This window comes from Spea bombifrons, chromosome 5 (genome assembly GCF_027358695.1).
Source record: "Spea bombifrons isolate aSpeBom1 chromosome 5, aSpeBom1.2.pri, whole genome shotgun sequence".
Lineage (NCBI taxonomy): Eukaryota > Metazoa > Chordata > Amphibia > Anura > Pelobatidae > Spea > Spea bombifrons.
The window spans coordinates 43,742,736-43,760,270 of record NC_071091.1 but is presented as its reverse complement, the minus strand read 5'-3'; positions in this window follow the sequence as shown (position 1 = coordinate 43,760,270).

The window sequence follows — 17,535 nt, the reverse complement described above, 5'->3', positions numbered from 1 at the left end:
TTACTAGCTTCATGTTTTCATCCAAATACTGTATTGCTTGTAGCTTCCACATACTGCACCCCACAACATTACTTTTATGTTGGTTGTTATTTGGGCTGCTGAAGGCATGATTTAAAGCAGTTTTGGTGAATTAGAAACAAAAAAAGTTTTTTTGCAAAAAAGTATGGTGCTAGGTGTAGATAGCTTCATGTTTTCATCCAAATACTGTATTGCTTGTAGCTTCCACATACTGCATCCCACAACATTACTTTTATGTTGGTTGTTATTTGGGCTGCTGAAGGCATGATTTAAAGCAGTTTTGGTGAATTAGAAACAAAAAAAGTTTTTTGCAAAAAAGTATGGTGCTAAGTGTAACTAGCTTCATGTTTTCATCCAAATACTGTATTGCTTGTAGCTTCCACATACTGCACCCCACAACATTACTTTTATGTTGGTTGTTATTTGGGCTGCTGAAGGCATGATTTAAAGCAGTTTTGGTGAATTAGAAACAAAAAAAGTTTTTTTGCAAAAAAGTATGGTGCTAGGTGTAGATAGCTTCATGTTTTCATCCAAATACTGTATTGCTTGTAGCTTCCACATACTGCATCCCACAACATTACTTTTATGTTGGTTGTTATTTGGGCTGCTGAAGGCATGATTTAAAGCAGTTTTGGTGAATTAGAAACAAAAAAAGTTTTTTTGCAAAAAAGTATGGTGCTAAGTGTAACTAGCTTCATGTTTTCATCCAAATACTGTATTGCTTGTAGCTTCCACATACTGCACCCCACAATATTACTTTAATGTTGGTTGTTATTTGGGCAGCTAAAGGCATGATTTAAAGCAGTTTTGGTGAATTAGAAACAAAAAAAGTTTTTTTGCAAAAAAGTATGGTGCTAGGTGTAGATAGCTTCATGTTTTCATCCAAATACTGTATTGCTTGTAGCTTCCACATACTGCATCCCACAACATTACTTTTATGTTGGTTGTTATTTGGGCTGCTGAAGGCATGATTTAAAGCAGTTTTGGTGAATTAGAAACAAAAAAAAGTTTTTTTGCAAAAAAGTATGGTGCTAAGTGTAACTAGCTTCATGTTTTCATCCAAATACTGTATTGCTTGTAGCTTCCACATACTGCACCCCACAACATTACTTTTATGTTGGTTGTTATTTGGGCTGCTGAAGGCATGATTTAAAGCAGTTTTGGTGAATTAGAAACAAAAAAAGTTTTTTTGCAAAAAAGTATGGTGCTAGGTGTAGATAGCTTCATGTTTTCATCCAAATACTGTATTGCTTGTAGCTTCCACATACTGCACCCCACAACATTACTTTTATGTTGGTTGTTATTTGGGCTGCTGAAGGCATGATTTAAAGCAGTTTTGGTGAATTACAAACAAAAAAGGTTTTTTGCAAAAAAGTATGGTGCTAAGTGTAACTAGCTTCATGTTTTCATCCAAATACTGTATTGCTTGTAGCTTCCACATACTGCACCCCACAACATTACTTTTATGTTGGTTGTTATTTGGGCTGCTGAAGGCATGATTTAAAGCAGTTTTGGTGAATTAGAAACAAAAAAAGTTTTTTTGCAAAAAAGTATGGTGCTAGGTGTAGATAGCTTCATCATTTGAAAAGTAGATAGCTTCATGTTTTAATCCAAATACTGTATTGCTTGTAGCTTCCACATACTGCACCCCACAACATTACTTTAATGTTGGTTGTTATTTGGGCAGCTAAAGGCATGATTTAAAGCAGTTTTGGTGAATTAGAAACAAAAAAAGTTTTTTTGCAAAAAAGTATGGTGCTAGGTGTAGATAGCTTCATGTTTTCATCCAAATACTGTATTGCTTGTAGCTTCCACATACTGCATCCCACAACATTACTTTTATGTTGGTTGTTATTTGGGCTGCTGAAGGCATGATATAAAGCAGTTTTGGTGAATTAGAAACAAAAAAAGTTTTTTGCAAAAAAGTATGGTGCTAGGTGTAGATAGCTTCATGTTTTCATCCAAATACTGTATTGTGTGTAGCTTCCACATACTGCATCCCACAACATTACTTTTATGTTGGTTGTTATTTGGGCTGCTGAAGGCATGATTTAAAGCAGTTTTGGTGAATTAGAAACAAAAAAAGTTTTTTTGCAAAAAAGTATGGTGCTAAGTGTTACTAGCTTCATGTTTTCATCCAAATACTGTATTGCTTGTAGCTTCCACATACTGCACCCCACAACATTACTTTTATGTTGGTTGTTATTTGGGCTGCTGAAGGCATGATTTAAAGCAGTTTTGGTGAATTAGAAACAAAAAAAGTTTTTTTGCAAAAAAGTATGGTGCTAAGTGTTACTAGCTTCATGTTTTCATCCAAATACTGTATTGCTTGTAGCTTCCACATACTGCACCCCACAACATTACTTTTATGTTGGTTGTTATTTGGGCTGCTGAAGGCATGATTTAAAGCAGTTTTGGTGAATTAGAAACAAAAAAAGTTTTTTTGCAAAAAAGTATGGTGCTAGGTGTAGATAGCTTCATGTTTTCATCCAAATACTGTATTGCTTGTAGCTTCCACATACTGCATCCCACAACATTACTTTTATGTTGGTTGTTATTTGGGCTGCTGAAGGCATGATTTAAAGCAGTTTTGGTGAATTAGAAACAAAAAAAGTTTTTTGCAAAAAAGTATGGTGCTAGGTGTAGATAGCTTCATGTTTTCATCCAAATACTGTATTGCGTGTAGCTTCCACATACTGCATCCCACAACATTACTTTTATGTTGGTTGTTATTTGGGCTGCTGAAGGCATGATTTAAAGCAGTTTTGGTGAATTAGAAACAAAAAAAGTTTTTTTGCAAAAAAGTATGGTGCTAAGTGTAACTAGCTTCATGTTTTCATCCAAATACTGTATTGCTTGTAGCTTCCACATAATGCACCCCACAACATTACTTTTATGTTGGTTGTTATTTGGGCTGCTGAAGGCATGATTTAAAGCAGTTTTGGTGAATTAGAAACAAAAAAAGTTTTTTTGCAAAAAAGTATGGTGCTAAGTGTAACTAGCTTCATGTTTTCATCCAAATACTGTATTGCTTGTAGCTTCCACATACTGCACCCCACAACATTACTTTTATGTTGGTTGTTATTTGGGCTGCTGAAGGCATGATTTAAAGCAGTTTTGGTGAATTAGAAACAAAAAAGTTTTTTTGCAAAAAAGTATGATGCTAAGTGTTACTAGCTTCATGTTTTCATCCAAATACTGTATTGCTTGTAGCTTCCACATACTGCACCCCACAACATTACTTTTATGTTGGTTGTTATTTGGGCTGCTGAAGGCATGATTTAAAGCAGTTTTGGTGAATTAGAAACAAAAAAAGTTTTTTTGCAAAAAAGTATGGTGCTAAGTGTTACTAGCTTCATGATTTCATCCAAATACTGTATTGCTTGTAGCTTCCACATACTGCATCCCACAACATTACTTTTATGTTGGTTGTTATTTGGGCTGCTGAAGGCATGATTTAAAGCAGTTTTGGTGAATTAGAAACAAAAAAAGTTTTTTTGCAAAAAAGTATGGTGCTAAGTGTAACTAGCTTCATGTTTTCATCCAAATACTGTATTGCTTGTAGCTTCCACATACTGCACCCCACAACATTACTTTTATGTTGGTTGTTATTTGGGCTGCTGAAGGCATGATTTAAAGCAGTTTTGGTGAATTAGAAACAAAAAAAGTTTTTTGCAAAAAAGTATGGTGCTAGGTGTAGATAGCTTCATGTTTTCATCCAAATACTGTATTGCGTGTAGCTTCCACATACTGCATCCCACAACATTACTTTTATGTTGGTTGTTATTTGGGCTGCTGAAGGCATGATTTAAAGCAGTTTTGGTGAATTAGAAACAAAAAAAGTTTTTTGCAAAAAAGGATGGTGCTAGGTGTAGATAGCTTCATGTTTTCATCCAAATACTGTATTGCGTGTAGCTTCCACATACTGCATCCCACAACATTACTTTTATGTTGGTTGTTATTTGGGCTGCTGAAGGCATGATTTAAAGCAGTTTTGGTGAATTAGAAACAAAAAAAGTTTTTTTGCAAAAAAGTATGGTGCTAAGTGTAACTTGCTTCATGTTTTCATCCAAATACTGTATTGCTTGTAGCTTCCACATACTGCACCCCACAACATTACTTTTATGTTGGTTGTTATTTGGGCTGCTGAAGGCATGATTTAAAGCAGTTTTGGTGAATTAGAAACAAAAAAGGTTTTTTGCAAAAAAGTATGGTGCTAAGTGTAACTAGCTTCATGTTTTCATCCAAATACTGTATTGCTTGTAGCTTCCACATACTGCACCCCACAACATTACTTTTATGTTGGTTGTTATTTGGGCTGCTGAAGGCATGATTTAAAGCAGTTTTGGTGAATTAGAAACAAAAAAAGTTTTTTTGCAAAAAAGTATGGTGCTAGGTGTAGATAGCTTCATCATTTGAAAAGTGGATAGCTTCATGTTTTAATCCAAATACTGTATTGCTTGTAGCTTCCACATACTGCACCCCACAACATTACTTTAATGTTGGTTGTTATTTGGGCAGCTAAAGGCATGATTTAAAGCAGTTTTGGTGAATTAGAAACAAAAAAAGTTTTTTTGCAAAAAAGTATGGTGCTAGGTGTAGATAGCTTCATGTTTTCATCCAAATACTGTATTGCTTGTAGCTTCCACATACTGCATCCCACAACATTACTTTTATGTTGGTTGTTATTTGGGCTGCTGAAGGCATGATTTAAAGCAGTTTTGGTGAATTAGAAACAAAAAAAGTTTTTTTGCAAAAAAGTATGGTGCTAGGTGTAGATAGCTTCATGTTTTCATCCAAATACTGTATTGTGTGTAGCTTCCACATACTGCATCCCACAACATTACTTTTATGTTGGTTGTTATTTGGGCTGCTGAAGGCATGATTTAAAGCAGTTTTGGTGAATTAGAAACAAAAAAAGTTTTTTTGCAAAAAAGTATGGTGCTAAGTGTTACTAGCTTCATGTTTTCATCCAAATACTGTATTGCTTGTAGCTTCCACATACTGCACCCCACAACATTACTTTTATGTTGGTTGTTATTTGGGCTGCTGAAGGCATGATTTAAAGCAGTTTTGGTGAATTAGAAACAAAAAAAGTTTTTTTGCAAAAAAGTATGGTGCTAAGTGTTACTAGCTTCATGTTTTCATCCAAATACTGTATTGCTTGTAGCTTCCACATACTGCACCCCACAACATTACTTTTATGTTGGTTGTTATTTGGGCTGCTGAAGGCATGATTTAAAGCAGTTTTGGTGAATTAGAAACAAAAAAAGTTTTTTTGCAAAAAAGTATGGTGCTAGGTGTAGATAGCTTCATGTTTTCATCCAAATACTGTATTGCTTGTAGCTTCCACATACTGCATCCCACAACATTACTTTTATGTTGGTTGTTATTTGGGCTGCTGAAGGCATGATTTAAAGCAGTTTTGGTGAATTAGAAACAAAAAAAGTTTTTTGCAAAAAAGTATGGTGCTAGGTGTAGATAGCTTCATGTTTTCATCCAAATACTGTATTGCGTGTAGCTTCCACATACTGCATCCCACAACATTACTTTTATGTTGGTTGTTATTTGGGCTGCTGAAGGCATGATTTAAAGCAGTTTTGGTGAATTAGAAACAAAAAAAGTTTTTTTGCAAAAAAGTATGGTGCTAAGTGTAACTAGCTTCATGTTTTCATCCAAATACTGTATTGCTTGTAGCTTCCACATAATGCACCCCACAACATTACTTTTATGTTGGTTGTTATTTGGGCTGCTGAAGGCATGATTTAAAGCAGTTTTGGTGAATTAGAAACAAAAAAAGTTTTTTTGCAAAAAAGTATGGTGCTAAGTGTAACTAGCTTCATGTTTTCATCCAAATACTGTATTGCTTGTAGCTTCCACATACTGCACCCCACAACATTACTTTTATGTTGGTTGTTATTTGGGCTGCTGAAGGCATGATTTAAAGCAGTTTTGGTGAATTAGAAACAAAAAAAGTTTTTTTGCAAAAAAGTATGGTGCTAAGTGTAACTAGCTTCATGTTTTCAGCCAAATACTGTATTGCTTGTAGCTTCCACATACTGCACCCCACAACATTACTTTTATGTTGGTTGTTATTTGGGCTGCTGAAGGCATGATTTAAAGCAGTTTTGGTGAATTAGAAACAAAAAAAGTTTTTTTGCAAAAAAGTATGGTGCTAAGTGTTACTAGCTTCATGATTTCATCCAAATACTGTATTGTGTGTAGCTTCCACATACTGCATCCCACAACATTACTTTTATGTTGGTTGTTATTTGGGCTGCTGAAGGCATGATTTAAAGCAGTTTTGGTGAATTAGAAACAAAAAAAGTTTTTTTGCAAAAAAGTATGGTGCTAAGTGTTACTAGCTTCATGTTTTCATCCAAATACTGTATTGCTTGTAGCTTCCACATACTGCACCCCACAACATTACTTTTATGTTGGTTGTTATTTGGGCTGCTGAAGGCATGATTTAAAGCAGTTTTGGTGAATTAGAAACAAAAAAAGTTTTTTTGCAAAAAAGTATGGTGCTAAGTGTTACTAGCTTCATGTTTTCATCCAAATACTGTATTGCTTGTAGCTTCCACATACTGCACCCCACAACATTACTTTTATGTTGGTTGTTATTTGGGCTGCTGAAGGCATGATTTAAAGCAGTTTTGGTGAATTAGAAACAAAAAAAGTTTTTTTGCAAAAAAGTATGGTGCTAGGTGTAGATAGCTTCATGTTTTCATCCAAATACTGTATTGCTTGTAGCTTCCACATACTGCATCCCACAACATTACTTTTATGTTGGTTGTTATTTGGGCTGCTGAAGGCATGATTTAAAGCAGTTTTGGTGAATTAGAAACAAAAAAAGTTTTTTGCAAAAAAGTATGGTGCTAGGTGTAGATAGCTTCATGTTTTCATCCAAATACTGTATTGCGTGTAGCTTCCACATACTGCATCCCACAACATTACTTTTATGTTGGTTGTTATTTGGGCTGCTGAAGGCATGATTTAAAGCAGTTTTGGTGAATTAGAAACAAAAAAAGTTTTTTTGCAAAAAAGTATGGTGCTAAGTGTAACTAGCTTCATGTTTTCATCCAAATACTGTATTGCTTGTAGCTTCCACATAATGCACCCCACAACATTACTTTTATGTTGGTTGTTATTTGGGCTGCTGAAGGCATGATTTAAAGCAGTTTTGGTGAATTAGAAACAAAAAAAGTTTTTTTGCAAAAAAGTATGGTGCTAAGTGTAACTAGCTTCATGTTTTCATCCAAATACTGTATTGCTTGTAGCTTCCACATACTGCACCCCACAACATTACTTTTATGTTGGTTGTTATTTGGGCTGCTGAAGGCATGATTTAAAGCAGTTTTGGTGAATTAGAAACAAAAAAGTTTTTTTGCAAAAAAGTATGATGCTAAGTGTTACTAGCTTCATGTTTTCATCCAAATACTGTATTGCTTGTAGCTTCCACATACTGCACCCCACAACATTACTTTTATGTTGGTTGTTATTTGGGCTGCTGAAGGCATGATTTAAAGCAGTTTTGGTGAATTAGAAACAAAAAAAGTTTTTTTGCAAAAAAGTATGGTGCTAAGTGTAACTAGCTTCATGTTTTCATCCAAATACTGTATTGCTTGTAGCTTCCACATACTGCACCCCACAACATTACTTTTATGTTGGTTGTTATTTGGGCTGCTGAAGGCATGATTTAAAGCAGTTTTGGTGAATTAGAAACAAAAAAAGTTTTTTTGCAAAAAAGTATGGTGCTAAGTGTAACTAGCTTCATGTTTTCAGCCAAATACTGTATTGCTTGTAGCTTCCACATACTGCACCCCACAACATTACTTTTATGTTGGTTGTTATTTGGGCTGCTGAAGGCATGATTTAAAGCAGTTTTGGTGAATTAGAAACAAAAAAAGTTTTTTTGCAAAAAAGTATGGTGCTAAGTGTTACTAGCTTCATGATTTCATCCAAATACTGTATTGCTTGTAGCTTCCACATACTGCATCCCACAACATTACTTTTATGTTGGTTGTTATTTGGGCTGCTGAAGGCATGATTTAAAGCAGTTTTGGTGAATTAGAAACAAAAAAAGTTTTTTTGCAAAAAAGTATGGTGCTAAGTGTAACTAGCTTCATGTTTTCATCCAAATACTGTATTGCTTGTAGCTTCCACATACTGCACCCCACAACATTACTTTTATGTTGGTTGTTATTTGGGCTGCTGAAGGCATGATTTAAAGCAGTTTTGGTGAATTAGAAACAAAAAAGTTTTTTTGCAAAAAAGTATGGTGCTAGGTGTAGATAGCTTCATGTTTTCATCCAAATACTGTATTGCGTGTAGCTTCCACATACTGCATCCCACAACATTACTTTTATGTTGGTTGTTATTTGGGCTGCTGAAGGCATGATTTAAAGCAGTTTTGGTGAATTAGAAACAAAAAAAGTTTTTTTGCAAAAAAGTATGGTGCTAAGTGTAACTAGCTTCATGTTTTCATCCAAATACTGTATTGCTTGTAGCTTCCACATAATGCACCCCACAACATTACTTTAATGTTGGTTGTTATTTGGGCTGCTGAAGGCATGATTTAAAGCAGTTTTGGTGAATTAGAAACAAAAAAAGTTTTTTTGCAAAAAAGTATGGTGCTAAGTGTAACTAGCTTCATGTTTTCATCCAAATACTGTATTGCTTGTAGCTTCCACATACTGCACCCCACAACATTACTTTTATGTTGGTTGTTATTTGGGCTGCTGTTGGCATGATTTAAAGCAGTTTTGGTGAATTAGAAACAAAAAAAGTTTTTTTGCAAAAAAGTATGGTGCTAGGTGTAGATAGCTTCATCATTTGAAAAGTAGATAGCTTCATGTTTTAATCCAAATACTGTATTGCTTGTAGCTTCCACATACTGCACCCCACAACATTACTTTAATGTTGGTTGTTATTTGGGCAGCTAAAGGCATGATTTAAAGCAGTTTTGGTGAATTAGAAACAAAAAAAGTTTTTTTGCAAAAAAGTATGGTGCTAGGTGTAGATAGCTTCATGTTTTCATCCAAATACTGTATTGTGTGTAGCTTCCACATACTGCATCCCACAACATTACTTTTATGTTGGTTGTTATTTGGGCTGCTGAAGGCATGATTTAAAGCAGTTTTGGTGAATTAGAAACAAAAAAAGTTTTTTTGCAAAAAAGTATGGTGCTAAGTGTTACTAGCTTCATGTTTTCATCCAAATACTGTATTGCTTGTAGCTTCCACATACTGCACCCCACAACATTACTTTTATGTTGGTTGTTATTTGGGCTGCTGAAGGCATGATTTAAAGCAGTTTTGGTGAATTAGAAACAAAAAAAGTTTTTTTGCAAGAAAGTATGGTGCTAGGTGTAGATAGCTTCATGTTTTCATCCAAATACTGTATTGCTTGTAGCTTCCACATACTGCATCCCACAACATTACTTTTATGTTGGTTGTTATTTGGGCTGCTGAAGGCATGATTTAAAGCAGTTTTGGTGAATTAGAAACAAAAAAAGTTTTTTGCAAAAAAGGATGGTGCTAGGTGTAGATAGCTTCATGTTTTCATCCAAATACTGTATTGCGTGTAGCTTCCACATACTGCATCCCACAACATTACTTTTATGTTGGTTGTTATTTGGGCTGCTGAAGGCATGATTTAAAGCAGTTTTGGTGAATTAGAAACAAAAAAAGTTTTTTTGCAAAAAAGTATGGTGCTAAGTGTAACTTGCTTCATGTTTTCATCCAAATACTGTATTGCTTGTAGCTTCCACATACTGCACCCCACAACATTACTTTTATGTTGGTTGTTATTTGGGCTGCTGAAGGCATGATTTAAAGCAGTTTTGGTGAATTAGAAACAAAAAAGGTTTTTTGCAAAAAAGTATGGTGCTAAGTGTAACTAGCTTCATGTTTTCATCCAAATACTGTATTGCTTGTAGCTTCCACATACTGCACCCCACAACATTACTTTTATGTTGGTTGTTATTTGGGCTGCTGAAGGCATGATTTAAAGCAGTTTTGGTGAATTAGAAACAAAAAAAGTTTTTTTGCAAAAAAGTATGGTGCTAGGTGTAGATAGCTTCATCATTTGAAAAGTAGATAGCTTCATGTTTTAATCCAAATACTGTATTGCTTGTAGCTTCCACATACTGCACCCCACAACATTACTTTAATGTTGGTTGTTATTTGGGCAGCTAAAGGCATGATTTAAAGCAGTTTTGGTGAATTAGAAACAAAAAAAGTTTTTTTGCAAAAAAGTATGGTGCTAGGTGTAGATAGCTTCATCATTTGAAAAGTAGATAGCTTCATGTTTTAATCCAAATACTGTATTGCTTGTAGCTTCCACATACTGCACCCCACAACATTACTTTAATGTTGGTTGTTATTTGGGCAGCTAAAGGCATGATTTAAAGCAGTTTTGGTGAATTAGAAACAAAAAAAGTTTTTTTGCAAAAAAGTATGGTGCTAGGTGTAGATAGCTTCATGTTTTCATCCAAATACTGTATTGCTTGTAGCTTCCACATACTGCATCCCACAACATTACTTTTATGTTGGTTGTTATTTGGGCTTCTGAAGGCATGATTTAAAGCAGTTTTGGTGAATTAGAAACAAAAAAAGTTTTTTTGCAAAAAAGTATGGTGCTAGGTGTAGATAGCTTCATGTTTTCATCCAAATACTGTATTGTGTGTAGCTTCCACATACTGCATCCCACAACATTACTTTTATGTTGGTTGTTATTTGGGCTGCTGAAGGCATGATTTAAAGCAGTTTTGGTGAATTAGAAACAAAAAAAGTTTTTTTGCAAAAAAGTATGGTGCTAAGTGTTACTAGCTTCATGTTTTCATCCAAATACTGTATTGCTTGTAGCTTCCACATACTGCACCCCACAACATTACTTTTATGTTGGTTGTTATTTGGGCTGCTGAAGGCATGATTTAAAGCAGTTTTGGTGAATTAGAAACAAAAAAAGTTTTTTTGCAAGAAAGTATGGTGCTAGGTGTAGATAGCTTCATGTTTTCATCCAAATACTGTATTGCTTGTAGCTTCCACATACTGCATCCCACAACATTACTTTTATGTTGGTTGTTATTTGGGCTGCTGAAGGCATGATTTAAAGCAGTTTTGGTGAATTAGAAACAAAAAAAGTTTTTTGCAAAAAAGGATGGTGCTAGGTGTAGATAGCTTCATGTTTTCATCCAAATACTGTATTGCGTGTAGCTTCCACATACTGCATCCCACAACATTACTTTTATGTTGGTTGTTATTTGGGCTGCTGAAGGCATGATTTAAAGCAGTTTTGGTGAATTAGAAACAAAAAAAGTTTTTTTGCAAAAAAGTATGGTGCTAAGTGTAACTTGCTTCATGTTTTCATCCAAATACTGTATTGCTTGTAGCTTCCACATACTGCACCCCACAACATTACTTTTATGTTGGTTGTTATTTGGGCTGCTGAAGGCATGATTTAAAGCAGTTTTGGTGAATTAGAAACAAAAAAGGTTTTTTGCAAAAAAGTATGGTGCTAAGTGTAACTAGCTTCATGTTTTCATCCAAATACTGTATTGCTTGTAGCTTCCACATACTGCACCCCACAACATTACTTTTATGTTGGTTGTTATTTGGGCTGCTGAAGGCATGATTTAAAGCAGTTTTGGTGAATTAGAAACAAAAAAAGTTTTTTTGCAAAAAAGTATGGTGCTAGGTGTAGATAGCTTCATCATTTGAAAAGTAGATAGCTTCATGTTTTAATCCAAATACTGTATTGCTTGTAGCTTCCACATACTGCACCCCACAACATTACTTTAATGTTGGTTGTTATTTGGGCAGCTAAAGGCATGATTTAAAGCAGTTTTGGTGAATTAGAAACAAAAAAAGTTTTTTTGCAAAAAAGTATGGTGCTAGGTGTAGATAGCTTCATGTTTTCATCCAAATACTGTATTGCTTGTAGCTTCCACATACTGCATCCCACAACATTACTTTTATGTTGGTTGTTATTTGGGCTTCTGAAGGCATGATTTAAAGCAGTTTTGGTGAATTAGAAACAAAAAAAGTTTTTTTGCAAAAAAGTATGGTGCTAAGTGTAACTAGCTTCATGTTTTCATCCAAATACTGTATTGCTTGTAGCTTCCACATACTGCACCCCACAACATTACCTTTATGTTGGTTGTTATTTGGGCTGCTGAAGGCATGATTTAAAGCAGTTTTGGTGAATTAGAAACAAAAAAAGTTTTTTTGCAAAAAAGTATGGTGCTAAGTGTAACTAGCTTCATGTTTTCATCCAAATACTGTATTGCTTGTAGCTTCCACATACTGCACCCCACAACATTACTTTAATGTTGGTTGTTATTTGGGCAGCTAAAGGCATGATTTAAAGCAATTTGGTGAATTAGAAACAAAAAAAGTTTTTTTGCAAAAAAGTATGGTGCTAGGTGTAGATAGCTTCATGTTTTCATCCAAATACTGTATTGCTTGTAGCTTCCACATACTGCATCCCACAACATTACTTTTATGTTGGTTGTTATTTGGGCTGCTGAAGGCATGATTTAAAGCAGTTTTGGTGAATTAGAAACAAAAAAAGTTTTTTTGCAAAAAAGTATGGTGCTAGGTGTAGATAGCTTCATCATTTGAAAAGTAGATAGCTTCATGTTTTAATCCAAATACTGTATTGCTTGTAGCTTCCACATACTGCACCCCACAACATTACTTTAATGTTGGTTGTTATTTGGGCAGCTAAAGGCATGATTTAAAGCAGTTTTGGTGAATTAGAAACAAAAAAAGTTTTGTTGCAAAAAAGTATGGTGCTAGGTGTAGATAGCTTCATGTTTTCATCCAAATACTGTATTGTGTGTAGCTTCCACATACTGCATCCCACAACATTACTTTTATGTTGGTTGTTATTTGGGCTGCTGAAGGCATGATTTAAAGCAGTTTTGGTGAATTAGAAACAAAAAAAGTTTTTTTGCAAAAAAGTATGGTGCTAGGTGTAACTTGCTTCATGTTTTCATCCAAATACTGTATTGCTTGTAGCTTCCACATACTGCACCCCACAACATTACTTTTATGTTGGTTGTTATTTGGGCTGCTGAAGGCATGATTTAAAGCAGTTTTGGTGAATTAGAAACAAAAAAAGTTTTTTTGCAAAAAAGTATGGTGCTAAGTGTAACTAGCTTCATGTTTTCATCCAAATACTGTATTGCTTGTAGCTTCCACATACTGCACCCCACAACATTACTTTTATGTTGGTTGTTATTTGGGCTGCTGAAGGCATGATTTAAAGCAGTTTTGGTGAATTAGAAACAAAAAAAGTTTTTTTGCAAAAAAGTATGGTGCTAGGTGTAGATAGCTTCATCATTTGAAAAGTAGATAGCTTCATGTTTTAATCCAAATACTGTATTGCTTGTAGCTTCCACATACTGCACCCCACAACATTACTTTAATGTTGGTTGTTATTTGGGCAGCTAAAGGCATGATTTAAAGCAGTTTTGGTGAATTAGAAACAAAAAAAGTTTTTTTGCAAAAAAGTATGGTGCTAGGTGTAGATAGCTTCATGTTTTCATCCAAATACTGTATTGCTTGTATCTTCCACATACTGCATCCCACAACATTACTTTTATGTTGGTTGTTATTTGGGCTGCTGAAGGCATGATTTAAAGCAGTTTTGGTGAATTAGAAACAAAAAATGTTTTTTTGCAAAAAAGTATGGTGCTAGGTGTAGATAGCTTCATGTTTTCATCCAAATACTGTATTGTGTGTAGCTTCCACATACTGCATCCCACAACATTACTTTTATGTTGGTTGTTATTTGGGCTGCTGAAGGCATGATTTAAAGCAGTTTTGGTGAATTAGAAACAAAAAAAGTTTTTTTGCAAAAAAGTATGGTGCTAAGTGTTACTAGCTTCATGTTTTCATCCAAATACTGTATTGCTTGTAGCTTCCACATACTGCACCCCACAACATTACTTTTATGTTGGTTGTTATTTGGGCTGCTGAAGGCATGATTTAAAGCAGTTTTGGTGAATTAGAAACAAAAAAAGTTTTTTTGCAAGAAAGTATGGTGCTAGGTGTAGATAGCTTCATGTTTTCATCCAAATACTGTATTGCTTGTAGCTTCCACATACTGCATCCCACAACATTACTTTTATGTTGGTTGTTATTTGGGCTGCTGAAGGCATGATTTAAAGCAGTTTTGGTGAATTAGAAACAAAAAAAGTTTTTTTGCAAGAAAGTATGGTGCTAGGTGTAGATAGCTTCATGTTTTCATCCAAATACTGTATTGCTTGTAGCTTCCACATACTGCATCCCACAACATTACTTTTATGTTGGTTGTTATTTGGGCTGCTGAAGGCATGATTTAAAGCAGTTTTGGTGAATTAGAAACAAAAAAAGTTTTTTGCAAAAAAGGATGGTGCTAGGTGTAGATAGCTTCATGTTTTCATCCAAATACTGTATTGCGTGTAGCTTCCACATACTGCATCCCACAACATTACTTTTATGTTGGTTGTTATTTGGGCTGCTGAAGGCATGATTTAAAGCAGTTTTGGTGAATTAGAAACAAAAAAAGTTTTTTTGCAAAAAAGTATGGTGCTAAGTGTAACTTGCTTCATGTTTTCATCCAAATACTGTATTGCTTGTAGCTTCCACATACTGCACCCCACAACATTACTTTTATGTTGGTTGTTATTTGGGCTGCTGAAGGCATGATTTAAAGCAGTTTTGGTGAATTAGAAACAAAAAAGGTTTTTTGCAAAAAAGTATGGTGCTAAGTGTAACTAGCTTCATGTTTTCATCCAAATACTGTATTGCTTGTAGCTTCCACATACTGCACCCCACAACATTACTTTTATGTTGGTTGTTATTTGGGCTGCTGAAGGCATGATTTAAAGCAGTTTTGGTGAATTAGAAACAAAAAAAGTTTTTTTGCAAAAAAGTATGGTGCTAGGTGTAGATAGCTTCATCATTTGAAAAGTAGATAGCTTCATGTTTTAATCCAAATACTGTATTGCTTGTAGCTTCCACATACTGCACCCCACAACATTACTTTAATGTTGATTGTTGTTTGGGCAGCTAAAGGCATGATTTAAAGCAGTTTTGGTGAATTAGAAACAAAAAAAGTTTTTTTGCAAAAAAGTATGGTGCTAGGTGTAGATAGCTTCATCATTTGAAAAGTAGATAGCTTCATGTTTTAATCCAAATACTGTATTGCTTGTAGCTTCCACATACTGCACCCCACAACATTACTTTAATGTTGGTTGTTATTTGGGCAGCTAAAGGCATGATTTAAAGCAGTTTTGGTGAATTAGAAACAAAAAAAGTTTTGTTGCAAAAAAGTATGGTGCTAGGTGTAGATAGCTTCATGTTTTCATCCAAATACTGTATTGTGTGTAGCTTCCACATACTGCATCCCACAACATTACTTTTATGTTGGTTGTTATTTGGGCTGCTGAAGGCATGATTTAAAGCAGTTTTGGTAAATTAGAAACAAAAAAAGTTTTTTTGAAAAAAAGTATGGTGCTAGGTGTAACTTGCTTCATGTTTTCATCCAAATACTGTATTGCTTGTAGCTTCCACATACTGCACCCCACAACATTACTTTTATGTTGGTTGTTATTTGGGCTGCTGAAGGCATGATTTAAAGCAGTTTTGGTGAATTAGAAACAAAAAAAGTTTTTTTGCAAAAAAGTATGGTGCTAAGTGTAACTAGCTTCATGTTTTCATCCAAATACTGTATTGCTTGTAGCTTCCACATACTGCACCCCACAACATTACTTTTATGTTGGTTGTTATTTGGGCTGCTGAAGGCATGATTTAAAGCAGTTTTGGTGAATTAGAAACAAAAAAAGTTTTTTTGCAAAAAAGTATGGTGCTAGGTGTAGATAGCTTCATCATTTGAAAAGTAGATAGCTTCATGTTTTAATCCAAATACTGTATTGCTTGTAGCTTCCACATACTGCACCCCACAACATTACTTTAATGTTGGTTGTTATTTGGGCAGCTAAAGGCATGATTTAAAGCAGTTTTGGTGAATTAGAAACAAAAAAAGTTTATTTGCAAAAAAGTATGGTGCTAGGTGTAGATAGCTTCATGTTTTCATCCAAATACTGTATTGCTTGTAGCTTCCACATACTGCATCCCACAACATTACTTTTATGTTGGTTGTTATTTGGGCTGCTGAAGGCATGATTTAAAGCAGTTTTGGTGAATTAGAAACAAAAAATGTTTTTTTGCAAAAAAGTATGGTGCTAGGTGTAGATAGCTTCATGTTTTCATCCAAATACTGTATTGTGTGTAGCTTCCACATACTGCATCCCACAACATTACTTTTATGTTGGTTGTTTTTTGGGCTGCTGAAGGCATGATTTAAAGCAGTTTTGGTGAATTAGAAACAAAAAAAGTTTTTTTGCAAAAAAGTATGGTGCTAAGTGTTACTAGCTTCATGTTTTCATCCAAATACTGTATTGCTTGTAGCTTCCACATACTGCATCCCACAACATTACTTTTATGTTGGTTGTTATTTGGGCTGCTGAAGGCATGATTTAAAGCAGTTTTGGTGAATTAGAAACAAAAAAAGTTTTTTGCAAAAAAGGATGGTGCTAGGTGTAGATAGCTTCATGTTTTCATCCAAATACTGTATTGCTTGTAGCTTCCACATAATGCACCCCACAACATTACTTTTATGTTGGTTGTTATTTGGGCTGCTGAAGGCATGATTTAAAGCAGTTTTGGTGAATTAGAAACAAAAAATTTTTTTTGCAAAAAAGTATGGTGCTAAGTGTAACTAGCTTCATGTTTTCATCCAAATACTGTATTGCTTGTAGCTTCCACATACTGCACCCCACAACATTACTTTTATGTTGGTTGTTATTTGGGCTGCTGAAGGCATGATTTAAAGCAGTTTTGGTGAATTAGAAACAAAAAAAGTTTTTTTGCAAAAAAGTATGGTGCTAGGTGTAGATAGCTTCATGTTTTCATCCAAATACTGTATTGCTTGTAGCTTCCACATACTGCACCCCACAACATTACTTTTATGTTGGTTGTTATTTGGGCTGCTGAAGGCATGATTTAAAGCAGTTTTGGTGAATTAGAAACAAAAAAGTTTTTTTGCAAAAAAGTATGATGCTAAGTGTTACTAGCTTCATGTTTTCATCCAAATACTGTATTGCTTGTAGCTTCCACATACTGCACCCCACAACATTACTTTTATGTTGGTTGTTATTTGGGCTGCTGAAGGCATGATTTAAAGCAGTTTTGGTGAATTAGAAACAAAAAAAGTTTTTTTGCAAAAAAGTATGGTGCTAGGTGTAGATAGCTTCATCATTTGAAAAGTAGATAGCTTCATGTTTTAATCCAAATACTGTATTGCTTGTAGCTTCCACATACTGCACCCCACAACATTACTTTAATGTTGGTTGTTATTTGGGCAGCTAAAGGCATGATTTAAAGCAGTTTTGGTGAATTAGAAACAAAAAAAGTTTTTTTGCAAAAAAGTATGGTGCTAAGTGTAACTAGCTTCATGTTTTCA